The 23,904-nt window shown below is 38.5% G+C and overlaps 1 long non-coding RNA gene across 6 annotated transcripts in view; it reads right to left on the reverse strand.

Moving 5' to 3' along the window:
- LOC149123779 (uncharacterized) overlaps window positions 1-23,904 on the reverse strand; it is a 107,397-nt gene that overhangs the window by 48,635 nt on the left and 34,858 nt on the right. For 2 of the 6 annotated variants that reach the window (XR_016214118.1, XR_016214123.1), the window contains exon 2: window positions 16,607-16,645. This is a non-coding gene — a long non-coding RNA (uncharacterized LOC149123779). Of the gene's footprint in view, window positions 1-8,003; window positions 9,217-15,140; window positions 16,236-16,606; window positions 16,646-23,904 lie in introns of those variants that run through there. The other 4 variants (XR_016214120.1, XR_016214122.1, XR_016214119.1 and 1 more) reach the window with 4 other exon arrangements.

The raw sequence follows: 23,904 nt of genomic DNA on the forward strand, positions 1-23,904 counted from the left end.
AAGGTTCTCAAATGATGAGCTGATACAGAAGGGAAAACATCAAGTTCATTTTTGGAATGATCAGTTTGATGTGTATGTACAATTGAAAGTGAAAACTGCTATACTGCAGCCCTTCTCTTCAACTCAAAAAAACGAAAGTGATGAGGATTCACGCTCCCAATGGTCTTAGCTTTGAGTATCATAACTGGTCACCTAAGGGAAATTAGTAGGTCAAGACAAAAATATACACATTTTCATTGGGAGTGGCAAAGGCTTGAGTTTGGACAGCAGCTTGGCAAGAGAAAATTGAAATATTGTGGACAAAAGATAAAAATTGTACTCTATGGGAATGGGTCTGAACAGTGAACTTTAAGTATCGATACAGACCAAAGATTATCTCCATGGAAGAAACACTGAACAACTAAGTCCACAAAATAGATTTATGTTAACAAAAGCCGTTTTTTTTCTTTGACCACACCAGTAGTTAAACACTGCATTCAGAAATGGAGTATTCAGAGTCTGAATGCATGTTGATGTTTGAATGAGCCCAAAGGCTTGAGTTCCTACTCACTGAGGCTGAGCTGGGTACTCCACAGTCACAGGACCACACTGACAATAAGATACCACTGCTGATTTCTGAAACAACCTCATTCTTGAAGGAGAATGACTCATTACATGGCTATCTGATTACTTTGATTCCTTCTCATGCTGGGGTTGTCAATAATTTGTAATGATTAGGTGTAACATGTTTTGATTATGGGTTTTCCTTTCCTGACTGCTGAATTCAGCTAACTACATTACTTAAATTCTTAGAAAGGTTTTGATGCAATGTCAATTCTGTGCAGCAATGACTCAAACCAACAGACTCCCATTATAAAAAGTTTTTATAGGTATGACACCATGTGTTCCCTTGGCTCTGTCATAAAGCACACCTCCTCGAAGTTGCTGATCTGATAGAACAATGGAATTACATGTTCCAAGTAAAGTAGAACACTGGTTTATAGATGTTACTATGATGTGAGAAAGGCATGCCACCCTCCAGGACACATTTTTTACACCTTAAATAAATGATCACTTTGAAGTGTTGAGAAATGGTGCTAGGAACAAAATCAAGAGCCCACTTAACATCACTCAGTGACCTTCTTGGGGAATTTGGCTTACTAACACCCCAACTCTTGGTTCTGTGTCTTCAAGTATTGATTCCCAGAGATGTAAGCCTTCTGTCCTGAATGAGTTCAATTTAATGAAACATTAATTACCACTAATAATTGCTTGACAATTTTGGGCATCTCTTGCCAAATAACCTGTTACTAAGGAAAGGACTTATGTAGAAGGGTAATTAACCTTTATCATTAAAGGGATTAGGACCATTGTACATACTGGAAGCTGCCACTGACATGTCTCTTGATGCTCCCTTGGCCAATTTGGATGGTAAATGGGCAGTTTCCCATGGAAGGCCAGAAAACAGTATCATGAATAGATGAGCCCAGTTTCTCACGACCGAGGGTCTAGATAGCCAAAAGTGAGGGGCAACTAAAAATGAGTGAGATAATGTTATTGTGGCTTTGAAGTCAATTGCCACAGTGGCTATAATTCATTTCACTAAGCTTCCTCTTGAAACTTTATCAGGGATGGAGATTAATCAGAATACCAGAGAAACTGATCTTATTGAGGGTGCACCTATTCTGCAATGCACTTATGTAACACAGGAGCACAGACTACAGTCTTCCATTCTGGAGAGTGACAATTCACTGTCTGGAAAGATGCTACTGAAATCCCACATTTGAAACCCTGACTTGGAAACTCCGCATGGAGCGGTCTTGTTTGATGTCCTACCATCTCCCCAGGGGCAATTTATAGCAACTGACTACTCAATTTTGGGGGCACAAAGGAGATCCTGATCTTAATTCAGTAGCAGTGAGAAGGATCATCCAAAATCTTTATCTCCCCGATTCCCTCCACCATGATCTCTGTTGCAACTACATAATTCTTCTACTCCCTGCACAGTTCTGTTTCCCTCACTCTCTTACAGGTACTCTTTCAGAGACCAAACCTTTTTTATTATTAGAAAGGTAGAGTTATAAGAGAGAGAGAGAGGACAGAGAGAAAGGTCTTCCTTCTGTTGGTTCTTCCCCCAAATGGCCACTATGGCTGGTGTTGCGCCAATCCAAAGCCAGGAGCCAGGTGCTTCCTCCTGGTCTCCCATGCTGGTGCAGGAGCCCAAGCACTTGAGCCATCCTCCACTGCCCTCCTGGGCCGCTGCAGAGAGCTGGACTGGACCACCAAGTTTCCTGTATGCAAATCTTCAACATTGTCTGTTTCACTGTGTGTAAACACATTATACATCTGTAGAAATATACCAGATTTTTTTTTTTTTTTTGGACAGGCAGAGTGGACAGTGAGAGAGAGAGACAGAGAGAAAGGTCTTCCTTTTCCGTTGGTTCACCCTCCAATGGCCACCGCGGCCGGCACACTGTGCTGATCTGATGGCAGGAGCCAGGTGCTTATCCTGGTCTCCCATAGGGTGCAGGGCCCAAGGACTTGGGCCATCCTCCACTGCACTCCCTGGCCACAGCAGAGAGCTGGCCTGGAAGAGGGGCAACCGGGACAGAATCCGGCACCCCGACCAGGACTAGAACCCAGTGTGCCAGCGCCGCAAGGCAGAGGATTAGCCTAGTGAGCCACAATGTCGGCCGAAATATACCAGATTTTACTCATGTTTGTCTTCAGTGATGGGACTTTGAATTGAATTTTATTTTATATTGTTCTGTTGTTCCAAGTTTGCTACAATGGTCACAATTACAGTAAAACAATACTATTATAAGAATAAGTGCTATAATTTGTCTTTGAAGCTAGAAAATTAGGTTGGTAAGCTTTTATCAAGTCACTTATTTTTATAACTTTCATTTTCTGAAAGGTGTGGATAGTCATTACATAGGTTGGATTCGTTCTGAGGAATAGTATGAGTATAAAACACTTGTTAAAACATTAACAAGTTATCAAAATGTTACTTGTTCATTTTTATTGTCTTTTGGAACTGTTTCCTACTGTTTTTATATGTAAGTACCAAATGAGAATCTTACTGGTTTAAATTAGTAAGTACTGGAGCTGGGCTGGTTCCTTTAGTCAAACTGTATCCAGATCAAAACTTTGGTATTTTAGTTCTGTAACAATTCTGTAAATAAAGCCTATTTCTACATCTCAGTGTGGGAGGCAGGCTCCCACAACATAGCACTGAGAGGGAGTAAACAAATTTTACACAGCTGCTTCATCAATTTGACTAAGAAGCTGCAGGAGCTGATCCTACCTCTGATTGGAAGAGAATGGCGTGCTCAGCACGTGGACAGTGGAGCACGGATTGGTGGGAGAGGACTGTAAAGGGGGAGAGAGATGGCACGGCGGGGGGTTGGTTGGAGAGCTCGCTGGGGAGTTCGTTATCTCTTTCTTTCCTCCCTTCCTTTCCTCCCTTCCTTTCCTCCCTTCCTTTCCTCCCTTCCTTTCCTCCCTCCCTTTCCTCCCTCCCTTTCCTCCCTCCCTTTCCTTTCCTTCCTTTCCTTTCCTTTCTTTCCTTTCCTTTCTTTCCTTTCTTTCTTTCCTTTCTTTCTTTCCTTTCTTTCTTTCCTTTCTTTCTTTCCTTTCTTTCTTTCCTTTCTTTCTTTCCTTTCTTTCTTTCCTTTCTTTCTTTCCTTTCTTTCTTTCCTTTCTTTCTTTCCTTTCTTTCCTTTCTTTCTTTCCTTTCTTTCTTTCCTTTCTTTCTTTCCTTTCTTTCCTTCCTTTCTTTCCTTCCTTTCTTTCCTTTCTTTCTTTCCTTTCTTTCTTTTCTTTCTTTTCTTTCTTTTCTTTCTTTTCTTTCTTTCCTTTCTTCCTTTCTTCCTTTCCTTCTTTCCTTTCTTTCTTTCTTTCTTTCCTTCCTTCCTTTCCTTCCTTCCTTTCCTTCCTTCCTTTCCTTCCTTCCTTTCCTTCCTTCCTTTCCTTCCTTCCTTTCCTTCCTTCCTTTCCTTCCTTCCTTTCCTTCCTTCCCTTCCTTCCTTTCCTTCCTTCCTTTCCTTCCTTCCTTCCTTTCCTTCCTTCCTTTCCTTCCTTTCCTTCCTTTCCTTTCTTTCCTTCTTTCTCTTTGCTTGTTCTTGCTTTACTGTAGAAAAAACCGACTGAAAGGGAATAATAGCGTCCGGTCCAGTGCCGCTCCTCCGCTCGTGGAGGAGGGACACTCAGGAACCCAAAACTAGAAGTCTCAATGCCTTCAATATAAATTATCACCAAAACATTTCTCTAACTGTTGGGACATACTAATGTTCTATGAAAATTTGATTTTACTTAGCTTTTAGATAGAATTACTTTGCTGTAAGATCTTGGAACGTTGGGATGGGTTGAATCTTACTTATAGGAGCCTATGAAGTTGTTTTGTTGGTGGGCATCTGGCACAGTGGTTGGGATGTCCATACTGCAGTGCCTGGTTCAAATCCCTGCTAGTCTGTTTCCAAATCAGCTCCCCGAGAATGTATCCTCTGGGAGGCATCATGTGGTGGCTCAAGTACTTGGGTCTCAGGCATCAAGGTGAGAGATCTGGCTGAGTTCTGGGCTCCTGGATTCAGCTGTGCCTAGCCCTGGTTGTTGTGGGTATTTCAGGAAGTCAACAAGTAGATGAAGATCTTTTAGTGTCTTTGCCTTTTAGGTAGGACAAAAGTAACTTAGAAAATTAAAAAAACTTTTCTAGGCAGCAGCCTAACTGTATACATAGTTAATACAATGTTCCCTGCCTGTAATTCTGGAAAGCATCTGTTCACTGATGTTATAAGAATCATTCATAATTGAGATTTGTGATTATAGATTCAGCCCTTTACTTTAGCAAAATTAGTCTGGTTTTGGTCAAAACTAATTTGGAATAACATGTTTTTCTATATCATGTAGTTGACTAAATAGTTTTCCTTTCTGTGGTCAGTAAGAAAAGGAGACAAAGCATATCTAATAAAAGGCTTTACTGAGACTAAACTGATATGGTCCTATTTTTACAATAGCTATTCATTGTTTGAAGTGGAAAATGTGTGTTGGCAGAGAACTATAATGTAGAAGAAACATGGTCCTTGCACAAGTATATGTGTTATGCGAATATGTAGGATCCAAATTTGTGTTCTGGGAATTACTGTTTAGAGAGATTTCATGTAGAAAATAGTAAGAATTTGTACAGGTTGGTATTATGGCATAGCAGGTTAAGCCGCCATCTGTGACACTGGCATTGCATATGGGCACTGGACTGCGTCCAGGCTGCTTCACTTCCAATCCAGCTTCCTGCCTGTGTGCCTGGTAAAGCAGTGGAAGACTGCTCAACTATGTGGGCCCCTGCACTAATGTCAAATGTCAAAGATCCATATGGGGCTCCTAGCTATGGCCTGGCTGTTGTGGCCATTTGGGGAATGAACCTGCAGGAGGAAGATCTCTAATTCTTAAATAAATTTCCTTTTAAGAAAATGAATTTGTAGACAAAAGAAAATATTTGCATTTTGATGGGGAGTACTTGTTAGAGAAACTTTCAGGATGTGGCAAGTACCAAACTCTACCTTATGAATTTTATAATCTAGCCAGACAGGTATTGAGACTTCAGGAAAGCAGGTTTCAAACAGTTTACATATCAAGTATATTATTGAGGGAATTTATATTTTTGACATGAGATGGGATTAAGGTGTGATTTGATAATTATCTGCCTAAGCGAGATTATATGCTGGTTGACACATTTGAATAGTGTCACGTATAGATGCTGAATATCTAAAATGATAATCACATATTATTTAATATGAAAGTTATGGCATAAATAGAGAAGTACAGAGTACTGAGATCTTTGAACCCCAAGTTTATGCTTTTCCTGTTTCTGTAACCCTAGGTAGTTACTTAACTCTTGATGTTCTTCACCATTTCCATGTGGAAAACAGTTCAGGATTTTAGTATTTACCCAGTTTTTGACAACTAATGCGATATAACCTATGTGAAAACACTGAGAAACATGCATTATTATATAAAATCCTTAATATAAAAGGGTTCAATTGCCTCCTTGTTTTGCTCATGCTTTAAATTTCCTATTTCTAGTAAATGTCAGAGCATCAGAAGCTATACTGATTTTTTAAGGAAATATTGATTTCATATACACTTAAAAATGATTACTGGATAACACTGTACTTTAGTGAATTACCTCATGAGTTGAAAAAGATGTGAGATCAGAGGTGCTCAAGACAGTGTTAATTGTCTCTGGGCCACTTAGGGCAGGTTTGTACATTTCATGAACTCAGTGAACCCACAGGCTGAAGCAAATGGACAGAATAGTCAACTCTAAGACCAAGCCACTCAAGTGTTTATCATGGCAAACAATTACATTGGCTCTAGAGCTGGTCCTTGTGTTCCAGACCTTGCTATGACTGCCCTGTGGGAAGAAACATACTCTGTCCTGTTTGGCTACTAACTTTTTGGTTGGTTATAAATTGCTGCTACTGTGTGAGCAAGAGGTAAGTCTCTTAAAATTTGGCTCTGCCTGTGTCATTTTTCTTTCTTAATATTGAAGAGGTTTATAGAATTTCATTGATGTAAGAAAGGGAATCATAGACAGATGAGCTATCAGACTTGGTGGGTAAAAATGTATACAGAAGCCTGCCTGGTAATATCTTTAAGCTTGAGCCATGCTCTTGAGTAAATTATTTATCATTTGCATATGGAAGATCTTATTGTGAGCAAATTTCCATCTGACCTGACAGCTTGTAGATGAACAATGTTTAAGTTTCCATTTTTATATTTGATATATGTTCATGTCAAATAAAAGCCAAACTCCTCTTATTCTTGAAATTTCTGTAGACCCCTTTTGCTACTGGATGATTCTAGGACTTCTCTGTTACATCAGCTTTGCAAGACAGATGGAGATGCGTTACTGAAATTCACTAAAAAGAATTTGTCATCTCTTGATGGTTTACCATTTCTTGATGCAGTTGTAGTAAATGTCCTGCATGTCTCAGTCTTTCACTATCAAATCTTTGAGCTTGGATTCAATAACCCTTCCTTTATAAGAATATCTGATTTATGTTTGCACTGTAAAGTAAACATTTTTGAATTGTGTGGACAGCATGATTCTTTTTGTGTTCCTTTTTTCTAATACAGCAGTTAACATTGTGAAATTTTTTGAATTTGTGGTAATCACTAACTTGGATCTTTTATAGATTTATTTGAAAGGCAGAATTACAGATCTCTCTCTCTCTCTCTCTCTCTCTCACACACACACACACAGAGATAGAGAGAGAGAGAGAGAGAGAGAGAACCATTCACTGGTTCACTTCCCAGATGGCTTCAATAGCTGGGGCTGGGCCAGGCCACACCCAGGTGCCTGGAACTCCATCCAAGTCTCCCATATGGGTGGCAGGGTCCACGTACTTGGACTGTTTTCTGCTGTATTCCCAGGTGCATTAGCAGAGAGCTGGATTGAAGTGGGGCAGTCAGGACAACTACAAAGCACTTGTACTGGATGCTGGTGTCTCAAACATCAGCTTAACTTCCTGCATGACAATGCTGTTTCTCTAGAATTCTTTTAAAAATTTAATAGCCTGTTTTATTAAACCCAATATGTCTAAAATATTATCATTTCAATATGAATATCCCTGCTAGTTTCAGGGATATGAGGAGCTAGAGAAAGGCACTCTGACCCTAGCAATGTGACTGGTTTCAATCTGTCAGAGTGGTAGCTCTGTTGACCCTATCTCTGTGTCCATCCAGAGCCCCAAGAATCAATCTGAGTCGTGAAAATATGGAAAACCTAAACAGACTAATAACCAAGACGGGGATTAAATCAGCAATAACCTTCCCTCCCCCACAAAAAAGTCTAGGGCTGGATAGCTTCATTGCTGAATTCTAGACATTTAAAGAATGAATTCTGATTCTTCTGAAGCTATGTAAAACAATTTAAAGAGATAATCCTCCCAAACTCCTTCTATGAAGCCAGAATCACCTTAAGTCCTAAACCAGAAAAAGATAGAGAAAGATACCTATAAACCAATATCTTTAATGAACATAAATGCAAAAGTCCTTAACAAAAACTCTAATCAAATCCAACACATCAGAACATTCACCTGGACCAAGTGGGACTTATACCTGGTATGCAGGGATGGTTCAATATTTACAAATCATTAAGCATGATACATCACATTAACAAACTGAAGAACAAAATCCATATGGTTATCTCAATAGATGCAGAGAAAAGCATTTGAAAAATATAAAATCTGTTCATGATGAAAACCTTAAGCAAATTTGGTATAGAAAGAACATTCCTCAACACAACCAAGGCAATTTATGACAAACCCGTGGCCAGCATCCTATGAATGGGGAAAAGCTGAGAGCATTCCCACCAAGATCCAGAATCTGATAAGGATGTCCACTTTCACCATTGCTGTTTAATATAGTCCTGGAAGTTTTAGGCAGAGCCATTAGGCAAGAAAAAGAAATCAAAGGGATACAAACTGGGAAAGAGGAAGTCAAACTATGCCTATTTGCAGATGATATGATTCTATATATAAGGGATACAAAGGACTCCACTGAAAGATTATTGGAACTCAGTTTGGTAAAGTGGCAGGATATAAAATTAAATCACCAAAATCATTAGCCTTTGTATTCACAGACAATTTTATGGCTGAGAAAGAACTTTTAAGATCAGTCGTATTTTTAATAGCAATGAAAAAAACAAACAAAAATAAAAACCAAAAAAAAAAAACCCTTAAATACCTTGGAACATATTTAACCAAGGAGGTGAAAGATTTCTACGATAAAAGTAACAAAACATTAAAGAAAAAAATAGAAGGGGGCATAAAAATATGGAACAAACTTACATGTTCTTGGAGGAATTATCAAAATGTCTGTACTATCAATAGCAATTTACAGATTCACTGTGATTCCAATGAAAATATCAATGACAGGGCCCAGCACTGAGGCATAGTGGGTAAAGCTGACATCTGCAGTGCCGGCATCACATTTGGTTGCCAGTTTGAGACCTGGTTGCTCCATTTCCAATTCAGCTCTCTGCTATGGCCTGGGAAAGCAATTCAAGATGGCCCAAGTCCTTGGACCCCTGCACCGATGTGGGAGACCTGAATCTCCTGGTTCCTGGATTCAGATCAGCACAACTTCACCCATTGCAGTCATGGGGACTGGGTTTTGAACCAGTGGATGGAAGACCTCTCTCTTCTTCTCTCTCTCTGCCTCTGCTTCTCTGTAACTCTGCATTTCAAAAAATAGATCTTTTAAAAAAATATCCACTGCATTCTTCTCAAATCTAAAAAAAATACTAATATTCATATGGAAACATGTTGAATAGCTGAAATAAGCTTAAACAACAAAGGCAGAGGAATCACAACAACATATTTCCAGATATACTACAGGACAGTTGTAATTAAAAAATCCTGGTACTGGCACAGAAATAGTTATATAGACCAATGAAACATAATGGAAAACTCCAGAAATCAATCCACAAATCTACAGCCAACTGATTTGACAAAGGAGCTAAAATCAATCACTGGAGAAAGCAAAGTCTCAACAAATGGTGCTGGGAAAAATGGATTTCTGCATTCAGAAATATAAATCAAGACCCCTACCTTACACCTTATACAAAAACTCAAAATGGATCAAGAATCTAAATCTATGAGCAGATATCAAATTACAAGAGCAGAACACTGGTGAAATTCTGCAAGACATTTTCATAGGCAAAAACTTCTTGAGAAAGGCCCCAGAGCAGACAAAAGCCAAAATTGACAAATGAGATTATATAATAAAATATAGATTAAAAATAAGAAATGGGCAAAGAGTTGAATAAGCATTTTTGAAAAGATGAAATTCAAATGGCCATCAGACAAGTGAAAAAATGCTCAGGATCATTAGCCATCAGGGAAATGAAAAAAAAAATCAAACTACAATGACGTTTCATCTCAACCTCATTTAAATGGCTTAACGTGTTGTACTATGTGAATTAATGGTATAACTAGTACTCAAACAGTACTCTGTACTTTGTGTGTCTGTGTGGGTGCAGTCTGTTAAAATCTTTACTTAGTAAATACTAAGTTGATCTTCTGTATATAAAGATAATTGAAAATGAATCTTGATATGAATGGGATGGGAGAGGGAGTAGGAGAGGGGATGGTTGCAGGTGGGAGGGAGGTTATGGGGGGAAAAAGCCACTATAATCCAAAAGTTGTACTTTGGAAATTAATATTTATTTAATAAAAGTTTTAAAAAATGGCGGTCATACAGAAATCAACAGTCACTTAATGTAGGGGAGGATGTGGGGAAAAAGGTATCCTAATCCACTTTGATTGGAATGTAAACTAGAACAGCCATTGTGGAAGACAGCACAGAGATACCTCAACAGCTGAAAAAAAAGATATATATACACACACACACACATACAGACACACACGACCCAGAAATCCCACTCCTGAGAATTTACCCAAAGGAAACAAAACAAGTATGTGAAAGTGTTATCTGTACCCCCACATTCATTGCATCTCAAGTCAAAAATAGCTAAGATAGGGAGTCGACCCAGATGTCCATCAACTGATAACTAGATAAAGAAATCATGACAGATTTATTCTATGGAATACTATTCAGTGGTAATAAAAACTGAATTTCTGTCTTTTGCAATAAAATGGATGCAACTGGAAATCATTATACTTAGTGAAATGAGCCAGTCTCCAAAAGACAAATACCTTATGTTTTACTTGATCTGTGGTAGCTAATAGATAACCTAAGATATAAAGTATTGGAATGAAATGGACATTTTGAGATTTGATGATAGCTTTAGCCCTTGTCTTCACTGTTGAGGAACAGTGGATTTGTTTTGTCTTGTTTTGTTTTCGTTTGTTTCTTCATACTATTTGTTGAATACTTAGTGTAGGATTAATCTTAAGAGTATAAAGTTAGTATTTATAAAGATCAGTTTTCAGTTAAGAGTGGGAATAGGAGAAGGAGGAGGAAGAGTAGGAGCATGAATGGGAGGTAGGGTAGGGTGGAAAGTATCACTATGTTCCTAAATCTGCATATATTAAATACATGAAATTTGTTTACCTTATATTTTAAAAAGCTAAAAATAGTTTAAATTAATTAGTTTGAAAGAGAAGAGAGACATAGACAGAAAATCTCTGTCAATTTACTTCCAAAATGTAGCAGAATTCTTCTATTTGTCATATGCCTACATTTTACCTATCCTAATTCTCTCAGAAGAATTCCTTTATTCTTGATTGAGGATCCCATTTCTATCCCTCAGATACATGAACACCTGAATTTTTCAGGTGAATTTCTATGCCTAGTAACTCTGGAAATAAATTTATAAGCTTATAAGACCTTAAATTACCCATTACCAGTCAAAAGTGTAGTCTGCGACCAATGTTACGGCACAGATAGTTAAGTTGCTGGCAATACCACCATCCCACATTGGAATGCCTGTTCGATTCCTGTATATTCTTCTTCCAATCTAGCTTCCTGCTAATGCTCCTGGGGAGGCATCAGAAAATGACCCAGAAGCCTGGACATCTTTCACAGATGTAGGATACCAGGATAGGTTCCTGCTTTTAGCCAGGCCCAGACTTGGCTGCTATGGCCATCTTAAGAGTGAACCAGCTGATGGAAGATGTCTTTCCTGTGGTGGAATGAAAAGGCCATGCCAAGATGGCCGCTGGCAACAGAAACTGCCTGGCAACAGGCTGTGATTGGATGGCTTCAGAAATCACGTGACAATGGAGCCTGCCTGGCAACAGGCTGTAATTGGATGGTTTTGGAAATTGCCTGGCAACAGAGCCTGACTGGCAATGGGCTATGATTGGATGGCTTCAGAAACTGCCTGGCAACTGCTGGCAACAGGGTGTGATTGGTTAGGGCATAGACCACCCCTTGACTGGATTGGTTGCCTTGGGTAGATAAGCTGCTGTAGCAACTGAAATAAATGAGTCTGCAGGCTTCTCGCTTCTGGCCTGCTTTCACCTGACTCCCAGGTTCTGTGTGGTGACTCCGCATCTTTTGCCCCCACCACGCTCCTCCTCTCAGAACGAATCCACCTCAACATCTCTCCTTCTATCTCTGCCTTTCAAATAGGTAAATACATACATACATATTTTTTTAAGCTGTTATCTGGTTTGTACCTCCTAAAATCACTTATCTTTAAAAATGTAGCCTAAAAAAGGGATCACCAAGTAACATCTTGGGCTTTCTAGACTAACAAAACTGCCATTATCAATGCAGCCAGTCTGAGCAAAGTATTCATAGCAGCTTCTCAATGGTATATTTAAGGACATGTATATACCTTAGGATCTTCATGTGCCATGATTCTACAAATTCTCAGAATGACTATTGTTGGCCAGAAGCATAAAAATTCCAAAGATTTTAAGTCAAAACACATTTAAATCATACTAAAAATGATTTTTTCATGCGAGTTTCAAAAATTACATTATTTTAATCAGTACATGGAATATTCCCTAAATCCTATACCAATGTATTATGCAAAAAAACAATTCTCAAAAATTCAAAGTGTCAAAACTGCATCTTTTATAAGAATGATGGAATAAAATCAGAAATAAAAATCAAAGAAATTGAGAATTTTATGAATATATGCTGAAACAACAACATGCTTCTGAGTGAACTGGTCATTGAAGATATCAAAAGGGAAATTTACAAATTACAAGTCAGTATAGCCATTATGGTAAACAATGTGCAGTTTCCTCAGAAAATTTAAAAGTAGATCTAACATATGACACTGATAGCCCACTTCTAAGAATATATTCAAAGGAAAAGAAGTCGGCATACAAAAGAGAACCTGTACTCCCATCTTTAACACTATTCACAATAGCAAATATATGGCATATACTTGATATCTATCATAAATGACTAGATATAGAGAATATGGTTGTGTATATATATATATATATATATATATAAAATGAAGTATCACTTAGCCATAAAGAATGAAGTCATGGAATTTGCAAACAAATGGACAGAGAGAGATCAGTATGCTAAAGGAAATAAGCCAGACACCTAAAGACAAATGTTCTCTGTCACACATACATGGAATTTGAACACACATACACACTACACAATAGGAAAACATAGATGCCATATTACTTTATATGTATTTATAAACGTTGTCTCCACTGAATTATACCCCTACATAAAATATCTTTTCATACTTTATGTTAATATATTCATTGCTGCTTTTTTTTTCTGTGGTATATAATTCTCAAACTTTCAAAATCTTTTTGCTTGAATTTCTATCTTAAATATAGCTTATAATTGAGTTTTCTGAATCACCCATTCTGAAGACCATTTAATATTTACTTTTATTAAAAATAAAGCAAAATTCCTTGAAACAAATGAAAATATAAACAAAAAAGACTAAAATGTATGGGATACATATAAATAGTATTAAGAGGGAAGCTTATAGAAATAAATGTACACATTAAACATTTCAAATAACCTAGTGATGTATTCCATTAGTAAGTAAAATAAACAACCAAGAGCAAAAAGCCAAGCAAGGGCTAGTGTTGTGGCACAGTGGGTTAAGCCATCCATCAGGATGCCAGCATCCCAAATTGGAGTCCCAATTCAAGTCCTGGCCATTCTGTTTCTGATCCAACCCCTTACTAATATACCTAGGAAGCAGCAGAGGGTAAGGATGCAAATACTTTATCCATTTTAGTATTTTTTTTGTTCTAGTACCATTGGTTGAACTCTGTAATTAACACACAATTATTCTTAGGTGTTTAAATTTTAACTGAAAAGTGATCCCTGTTAGGAATTTGGAAAGCATTATGCTGAGTGAAATAAGCCAATCCCAAAGGGACAAATACCATATGATATCCCTGATAGGTGACAACTGAGCATCAAAAAGGAAACCTATTAAAGTGAAATGAACACTATGAGAAACGGTGACTTGATCAGCCCTCACCCTGACTGTTGATGAGCAACTTAATATGTTATCCCTCTTAGTATTTTTTTTGTTTGTTCTCCTTAATACTTTTGGTTGAATACTGTAATCAATACACAATTCTTCTTAAGTGCTGAAACTTAACTGAAAAGTGATCCCTGTTAAATATAAGAGTGGGAATAAGAGAGGGAAGAGATGTGCAATTCGGGACATGTTCAAGCTGACTTACCTCAAACGGTAGAGTTAGAAACATACCAGGGGATTCCAATTCAATCCCATCAAGGTGGCATGTACCAATGCCATCTCACTAGTCCCAGTGATCAATTTCTGTTCACAATTGATCATAATGATAGGACTAAGAACCAAAGGGATCACACAAACAAGAATAGTGTCTGCAAATACTAGCTGATAGAATCAAAAAGGGAGAGAATGATCCAACATGGGAAGTGAGATACACAGCAGACCCATAGAATGGCAGATGTCCTAAACAGCACTCTGGCCTCAGAATCAGCCCTTAAGGCATGTGGATCTGGCTGAAAAGCCCATCAAAGTATTTCAGGCATGGAAAGCCAGGCATGGGGAAAACAAAACAAAACAAAACAAAACAAACCCTAAATGAAAGATCTCTGTGAGTGAGATCCCAGTGGAAAGAACGGGTCATCAAAGAAGGAGGTACCTTTCTCTGAAGGGAGGAGAGAACTTCCACTTTGACCATGGCCTTGTCTAAATATGATCAGAGTCAGTGAACTCAGGGGGCTTTCATAGCCTTGGCAGCTCATGACAAGAGCCTAGGGTGATTACTGATGCCATAAACAAGAGTGTCAATTTGTTAAGTCAACAACAGGAGTCACTGTGCACTTACTCTTCATGTAGGATCTCTGTCCTTACTGTGCTGTACATTGAGATTTAATGCTATAACTAGTACTCAAACAGTATTTTTCACTTTATGTTTCTGTGTGGGAGCAAACTGTTGAAATCTTTACTTAATGTATGCTAAAGTGATCTTCTGTATATAAAGAGAATCGAAAATGAATCTTGATGTGAATGGAAGGGGAGAGGGAGTGGGAAAGGGGAGGGTTGCGTGTTGGAGGGACGTTATGGGGGGGAAGCCATTGTAATCCATAAGCTGTACTTTGGAAATTTATATTCATTAAATAAAAGTTAAAATAAAGAAACTAATATAAAAAAACAGCAAAAAGACTTGCATTCCCACGAAAAATGTGTATTAGTTTAGCTGCTATGTAGAACAGCATGGAGATCCCTCAAAAACCTAGAAGTAGACCTGCAATATAACCAGTTAATTTACTTCTCATTAACTATCTGGAGGAAATGAAATCAACCTATCAAAGAGACAACCGAACTCCTATGTTCATTGCAACATCATCCACAATAGCCAGGATACAGAATTCATCTAAGCATCTCTTGATGGATGAATGGATAAATAAAAGGTGGTATATAACAGAATGGAATATTATTTAGCTACAAAATTGAATGAAATTCTCACATTTGCAGCAAAATCGATAGAACTAAAAGCCATTATTTCATGTGAAATAAGCCAGATACAGAAGAAAATTCCACATGTCCTGTCTAATGTATGTAAGTTTAAAGAGTAAATAAGAATTTGAATAGTGATTACTAGAGCCTGGGAATGGTGGGGGCAGAGAATAGAGGAAAGTTGAATAATGGATGCAAAAATACAGTAAAATAGAAGTAACTGACTCTAGTGTTCTGCAGCACAAAGGAGCAGGTATAGTTTACAAAAATAATGTGTTACATACAGCAAAGTGGAAGAAATGAGCTAGTATGGCTCCCAACATAAAAGACAAGAGAATGGCAATTCTTATTGTCCAACTTGATCAGTTTATGCTCAATATGGTTTTTGAAATATTGTATAGTATTCCACAAAATGTATATGTATTATATTAATCAAGAATTTAAAGGAAAAAGACTATAATAATCAAGGATACCAAGATAATGGGATATTTGTCTGTATATAACAGTTGGCTTTGAAATCCTGAAATTTGCTCTAAAGACTGTAGATATTTAGATTTTACAGCAAATGTGAATAAAATTGTTTTTTGACTGTTGAGAACATTCTTGAGAGGGCTCTGATTTTTTATCCAGGCCTTTCTTGAATTCATGACAGTGACTGTGCACAATCTGCATCATTCAGTCCAAGGTCCACGTGAAGCTGGAATTACCTGTAGAACTTGCATAAAGGCCCAGACATTTATGCAGTAATGCACTCACTCACAGCACAGGTATGTTTTAAAACTTGAAGGAAACAAGCCTTGGACAACTATTAGACCATTCCTCCCACCACCACTTTTGCCTAAAGGGGAAAAATGAAATACAAGTGATTATATCTTCAGTATCCTCTGTTTCATTTTATTCCAATTGTCAAGTTTGAGAAAGTTTTACTAAATATGTATGTCTACCATTCCCAAAGCAAAGTTCTAAAGATAGCTCCATTTTCTTAATCCATGTAGAATGTATTACACTTCAATTTTTCTGAAATTATACTTTTATGTTTGCTATTCATGTACTCAATCTCCTCAGATTCTGTGTTCTCATGAAGCTCAACATAAAGATGACAGTAAAGCAATCTTGTTTGTTTCCTGTATGTTCCAGCTAATGTAAATATGGTTATATAGACTACTTGAGCAGCATTCATGTTTAATGTACTAATTTGCTGAGACTTACCTTAGAAGAGTGTATTTTACATCTTTGCAGTCTTCCTTCCTGAAAGAAAATGTCAATTTGTGAGTCAGACACCAGACCTGAAAATGTTTCTGAAAATATACTTTTAATACACATTAGTATGTAAACTCATTCAAACCCTGGAGAGATATTAGAGAAGGAAAATGGACTCATTTATAATGATTCCCTTGCTTTAGCAAATCATAAACTTTGGAAACTATGCTATTAGGATGACTAAATTTCTCTTTAAAATAGCTAATATCTAGGGAGAGTTATGGACTGCATAAAAAGGTATTAGTTATAAGTGCAGAGGTCACGAGAGGGAGTTTAATATGTTAATAATTAGATCATAGAAACGGGAAAGGGGCTAGCTAGAATGAGTTTCATGATATACTACAGAACATTTTACATGTATGAATGCACAAACCTGAAAAATAAGAGTTCTCTGACCTTTAATTGTGATCAGTTCTCTTGAATAAGCCATATTTTGTAGTTTCCTGACTGACCTGGTGCACCTTGCCTACCATGCCACTTTCCTGAAAGATTCCAGTTATGGGGTTTACTGGCCACATATTATTTCAATGACAGGACTTATTTCCAAACTCCAGTTGTCTTTTTGGCCCTGGTGACCCACACTAATCAAACATAATGAACCAGACGGTGGCAATTCACTAAACCTTGAGAGGGGAAAGACCTAAATAAATGGGGATAACAAAATGTGATCATAAAATAATGCTGTTTGGTATAGGGCAGTTTTTTTAAATTTTTTTAACTTTTATTTAATGAATATAAATTTCCAAAGTACAGCTTATGGATTACAATGCCCCCCCCCATAACTCCCCTCCCACCTGCAACCCTCCTCTTTCCCTCTCCCTCGCCCCTTCCATTCACATCAAGATTCATTTTCGATTCTCTTTATATACAGAAGATCAGTTTAGCATACATTAAGTAAAGATTTCAACAGTTTGTACCCACATAGAAACACAAAGTGAAAAATACTGTTTGAGTACTAGTTATAGCATTAAATCTCAATGTACGGCACACTAAGGACAAAGATCCTACATGAGGAGTAAGTGCACAGTGACTCCTGTTGTTGACTTAACAAATTGACACTCTTGTTTATGGCCTCAGTAATCACCCTAGGCTCTAGTCATGAGTTGCCAAGGCTATGGAAGCCTTTTGAGTTCACCAACTCTGATCATATTTAGACAAGGTCATAGTCAAAGTTGAAGTTCTCTCCTCCCTTCAGAGTAAGGTACCTCCTTCTTTGATGACCTGTTCTTTTCACTGGGATCTCACTCACAGAGATCTTTCATTGAGGTCTTTTTTTTTTCCCAGAGTGTTTTGGCTTTCCATGCCTGTAATACTCTCATGGGCTTTTCAGCTGGATCTGCATGCCTTAAGGGCTGATTCTGAGGCCAGAGTGCTGTTTAGGACATCTGCCATTCTATGGGTCTGCTGTGTATCTCACTTCCCATGTTGGATCATTCTCTCCCTTTTTGATTCTATCAGCTAGTATTTGCAGACACTATTCTTGTTTGTGTGATCCCTTTGGTTCTTAGTCCTATCATTATGATCAATTGTGAACAGAAATTGATCACTGGGACTAGTGAGATGGCATTGGTACATGCCACCTTGATGGGATTGAATTGGAATCCCCTGGTATGTTTCTAACTCTACCGTTTGAGGTAAGTCAGCTTGAACATGTCCCGAATTGCACATCTCTTCCCTCTCTTATTCCCACTCTTATATTTAACAGGGATCACTTTTCAGTTAAGTTTCAGCACTTAAGAAGAATTGTGTATTGATTACAGTATTCAACCAAGAGTATTAAGTAGAACAAACAAAAAAAATACTAAGAGGGATAACATATTAAGTTGCTCATCAACAGTCAGTGCGAGGGCTGATCAAGTCACCATTAAATTTTAACTGAAAAGTGATCCCTGGTAGGAATTTGGAAAGCATTATGCTGAGTGAAATAAGCCAGTCCCAAAGGGACAAATACCATTTGTTCTCCCTGATCGGTGACAACTAACTGAGCACCAAAAAGGAAACCTGTTAAAGTGAAATGAACATATGAGAAATGGTATAGGGCAGTTTTAAGATGACATCTATTATCTCTATGTCCTTTCCTTTTCATACGTAGAAGAAGGGCATGCAAGTGAGGGTATTGAAAACCTTGTGGGGTCTGTGCCACAGCTCAATAGGCTAATCCTCCGCCTGCGGTGCCAGCACACCAGGTTCTAGTCCCAATTGGGGCGCTGGATTCTGTCCAGGTTGCTCCTCTTCCAGTCCAGCTGTCTGCTGTGGCCTGGGAGTGCAGTGGAGGATGGCTCAGGTCCTTGGGCCCTGCAGCCGCATGGGGGACCAGGAGAAGCACCTGGCTCCTGGTTTTGGATCAGCACAGTGCGCTGGCTGCAGCAGCCACTGGGGGTGAACCAGTGGAAAAGGAAGACCTTTCTGTCTGTCTACTCTGCCTGTCCAAAAAGTAAAAATAAAAAAGAAAACCCTGTGGTCACAGACAAGACAGATTAAAGATTTGCAAGTTACTCAGGTGAGACCAGTAGAAAAACATCCTGAGCCCAATCAAATCACAAAACCATGTTGTTTTAAGCTCCTGACTATATTTTCTATACATCTACATATTACTGACACAATCAGAAAATTCTGGGATTAACAGACTGAAAGGAGAAAAACCAATTTGGGGAGATGTAGCTGGATAGACTATCACAAAGGTTTAGAAGAGCTTCAGTAGATGGGTGGGGACATTAGAAAATTGTGTTTTTTAATTTTTAAACCCAGAAATCTTTTATTTAAGGTATGCAAACTTCATGCATTCCATAAATACAAATTTAGGAACACAGCGATTTTTCCCATGTATCCTCCCTCCCACCAACAATCCCACCTTCTTCCCTCTCTCCCCTCTACTATTCCCATTCTTATTTTTTGCAAAGATCTATTTTCAGCCAACTTTATACTCCTAAGATTAACCCATAACTAAGTAAAGAGTTCAACAAATAGTATAAACAAAACAAAACACCATTCCTCAAGAGTTGAGACAAGGGCTACTGAAAATCATTGCATCTCCAGGTGTCAATTTCACTTTCTCAGATTACCTTTTAGGTACTGTATTAGTTATCACTGATCAGGGAGAACGTATCATATTTGTCTTTTTTGGACTGGCTTATTTCATTAAGTATAATAGTTTTCAGTTGCATCCATTTTGCTGCAAAACTTACAGCAAGGAGCTGGGCTGAATAGGATGACTATGGATGAAGAGGGACTTCATTCAGTGGTGGTCTTAAATATTTAAACTGGCATGTAAAGGAGGTAAGAACATCAGTGTAATGATGAAATATATGCTGTGTTCTTGTCTATGCTATCAATTCTCACAGGTCAGGATTATGCTTGGTTTCAGACTCAGTTAGTAGAAAGGGGACAACCAAAATATCTAGTTATTATACAACAATGAATTCTTTCTTATTTTAAAGTTTGTTTACATGATTTTGTTTAAAGATCATAGATAGTCAGTTCCCTCATAGCTCATCTTCACGTATTAATTTATCAGTTTCCTTGGTATCAGCACGAGGGCAAGGCCCTTGCTCTCAAGCAGCTTGCAGTTGGGGTACAGAGAGGGGGTACATACAAAGGAAATGGTTGTGGGACAGGGAAAAGCAGGGTGAAATTAGGGGTTAACAGAGATAAGACAGTGATAGGAGGACTTGTGCATCTGGACTCCAGTGAGAAAGATCAAGAAGCAGAGAAGCAGTAATGTGGGAAAGATTCTATGATGAGGTTAGGGTTAGACACTGATTACTCATGGGCAACAGAAGAGAGGAACCAGGGCTGGAAGCACAGGGTTAGGTTGCAGAGAGGAGTGAATTCTGGTAGCTTAAGGCTGATGTACCAATTTCCATGTACTCAGCACAAACCAAATGTAAGCAACCACTCTACAGTGAAAATGCTACCATAAGCAAAATAAAAGTGATCATAGTTTTGACAGAAGAAAGTACCTGGCAGTGCGTATCTTTGGAAAAATAGACTTCTGTCTCTGTCTATAAATCTACCTGTCAAATATATAAAAAATAAGCTTCTTCCTGGGCTGCCTTGATACATAGCACCTGCAGCCAGTGAAGGGGTGCCCTGTGGCCCACTCAACTATCACTTTCAGGGCCCCGGAGCTTGCTCCACTGCTCCTTCAAGCTGACCTCTGACACTCTGGAAGAATGTATGAAGAGACAATAAAAAGTTCATGGAAAATGAAAATTTGGTCTGGTGCAGTTTTTTTAAGATATATTTTTATTTATTTGAAAGTCAGAGTTACAGAGAGAGGAGAGGCAGAGGGTGAGAGAGGTCTTCCATCTGCTGGTTCACTCCCCAATTGGCTGCAACAGCTGGAGCTGTGCTGACCCGAAGCCAGGAACCATGAGCTTCTTCTGGTTCTCCCATTCAGGTGCAGGGGCCCAAGGACTTGGGCCATCCTCTACTGCTTTCCCAGGCCATAGCAGCTGGATCAGAAGTGGAGCAGCCGGGACTAGAACTCGTGCCCACTTGGGATGCCTGTGCTTCAGGCCAGGCCATTAACCCACTGAGCCACAGCACCGGCTCCCTGGTGCAATTTTTTTAAAGAAAATCTGTGCATAATATACATCATTATCAACTTCTTGAGGATCTTTTGTAGTTGTCAATATAACTTCAGGAAGTTCCAATTAGTGTGGCAAGTTTCAGATTGCTCCATGACACAACTTGCTGTTGTATATCTGGGTTTAGTGGAATGCTACGTGCAGGTCAATCATCCACTGTTGAAACTATATTTAATAGATTCTCCATTGGGTTAAGAAGACATTGTAATTAATTTGACTATGAGGAGGTTCCCATTTTCACTTGCCCATCCATACAGGGACTTTGTAAGTTTAGGTTTTCAAAGTATTTGAACACTTTTACAGCAGCATGTTCACTGACAACATGTGTCTCAGGTGCATACAACTTTATTTTGCTTCCTCTGTCAATGATGGATATTTTTTCCAATTCTTCCCTGGTTCCAATAGAAGCTTCTAAAATGGGATTTCAAACCAAGTAGGGTGTGCCAATGTTCTGCGGGATGCTGCTTCCAAAAAGTGTAAAGGATGAGAGAGATACACCATAATGTTGATTGATCCAGATATGCTGCTGATTACTGAACACATTTGTGGATTCTCCAGCTTGGAAATGAGTGTGCAAGTACAGAACAGATGTTTGAAGTATTCTAACAGGTTTATCTGGGCTGCGGTTGTCACCATCCTAGTAATTCTGTAGTGTATTGTGTCCTTGTCTCCATTGTTGAGAAACAGTTTTTTCTTCTTCTTATTTGTTAAATTCTTTGATTAGTGGAGGTTAAATCTTACGATTATAAAATAAACTGAAAGTGTCTGACTGTAAAAATTAAAAGGGGGGGTGGGAGCATGGCCAGGAAGGAAGAAGTGGGTGGGAACTCACTATGCCCCTAAATCTGTATGTATGAGATACATGAGATTTATTCACCTTACATAAATTTAAAAAAAGTTTTTAAAAGGCAGGGCCACTCAAATGCTCCAGAAAATTGGATAGAAAGGTATGAATCAATAGGGCTGTTTGTGTATCATCACAATTATAACTGAGCTGCAGTGGCTTAGCTAGGACTCCAGAAGGTCTCCTCCAGCTTCCTTGTATTTTGACACCAGAGACGAAACCCTCTGTAGAAGGAACCTGCTTTCCCTGAGAACATAATGCCAGGAGAATGTGTTACAATGCTGATTGCTGACCAATGTCAGGAAAAGCACAAAAGTAACATTCACAAATTCAACAACGCAGGAAACATTCTATACCTGACATAATAATTGGTATTACCAGTGCTTGAAATGCAGGCTTCAAATTTATCTGCTGAAAAAAGCTAACTCCAGTGATTCATCTATGTTTTGATATTTATTTAGAGCTAGTAGGAAATTGATATAAAAGATATATATTTAGTTTTTATTCCCAGTTTCCAGCAGATCTCTTAAATGTCTTGTAATTTTTGAAGTAATAAATACCATAAAGGTGAAAGGGACATCTTTTGTGATCATAGCAAGCCCCATTTCAACCACACCAGAGTTTAGTTAATGAGGTGACTTTTGGGAAGCCCTTAAGGAGGGCAGGCTGGTTACCAGGGGAACAAACCATATGATTAGAGGGTTGGAAATTTCAGATCTATTCTCCAACCTCAAGGGCAGAAAGGACTGAAGATCGACTTAATTACCAATAGCTAATGAATTAATCTTGCCTGCTTGAAGCTTCCATAAAAGCCCAAATAGGACTCAATCTATTCTTTTAGCATTGTTCAAAAACAATACATTGCTACTAATTATGGTCACCATGAACAATAGGTCTGTTGAACATTCTATTTAACTGAAATCTTGTAACCTTTGACCAACATCTGCCTTGATTATATTGTTGAATGGCACAATCAAGCTGTCTAGTTCTTAAATATGTCATTCATGATAAACATACAATTGACCCTTGAACAGCATAGGATTGAAATATATGGGCCCACTTATACTTTGATTACTTTTTGGAGATTTCAATGCTTTGAAAAACTGACAAAATGCAAAGCCTAGAAATAGCAAAAAAAAAATTCAAACGTTATGTCATGAATCCTAAAACAGTCTAGTTTTGTAAACAAGTATATTTTATAAAAATAGAGGTAAGATGGTGATTGAGTAAACACTTCAGTATCCCCCTCCCCATGGAGACACCAATTTTAACAGGTATTCATGTACCAAAGTCATCACCATAAATGCTAAAGAAGTCAAGTGAGCAACCAAAGTTGCTGGCTAGAGTATAATTAGTGACATAGAACAAAGGAGGAAAGAGTTGCCTGCATCATACCTCCCCCAACCCCAATGAATATAGCAGGCAAAGAGATGTCTTCTGCTCGGGGAGAGGGAGAGGAAATTGGATTCCAGTGCCAGGCCCATTGAGATTTGGATCCTCCATAGTCAGATGGACTCTGCCACCTCTCCCCCACTGTTGGGGAGAAGGTGGTGGGAGAAGGTGGATTAGAACTTGGCCTTGAAGCTTATTGCCAGACCTGCCCTGAGACCCAGCAACTAAGGAGCCTATAGCACATATTTCAACTGTGCAGTTCCAGTGGAGATGAGCATCTAGACTTTCCCAGCATCAGGCAGAGACTGAAAATCTGGTAGGATGAATTTATTCCTGCTGGATCACTGCTAGATTCACACAGGCCTGTAAGGCACCCCTGAAACTTATAGGACCCCGTGGCTATAAGACCTAGGTGTGACACC

The sequence above is a fragment of the Oryctolagus cuniculus genome, chromosome 10 (assembly GCF_051225735.1).
Source record: "Oryctolagus cuniculus isolate XC-2025 breed Fujian yellow rabbit chromosome 10, ASM5122573v1, whole genome shotgun sequence".
NCBI lineage: Eukaryota > Metazoa > Chordata > Mammalia > Lagomorpha > Leporidae > Oryctolagus > Oryctolagus cuniculus.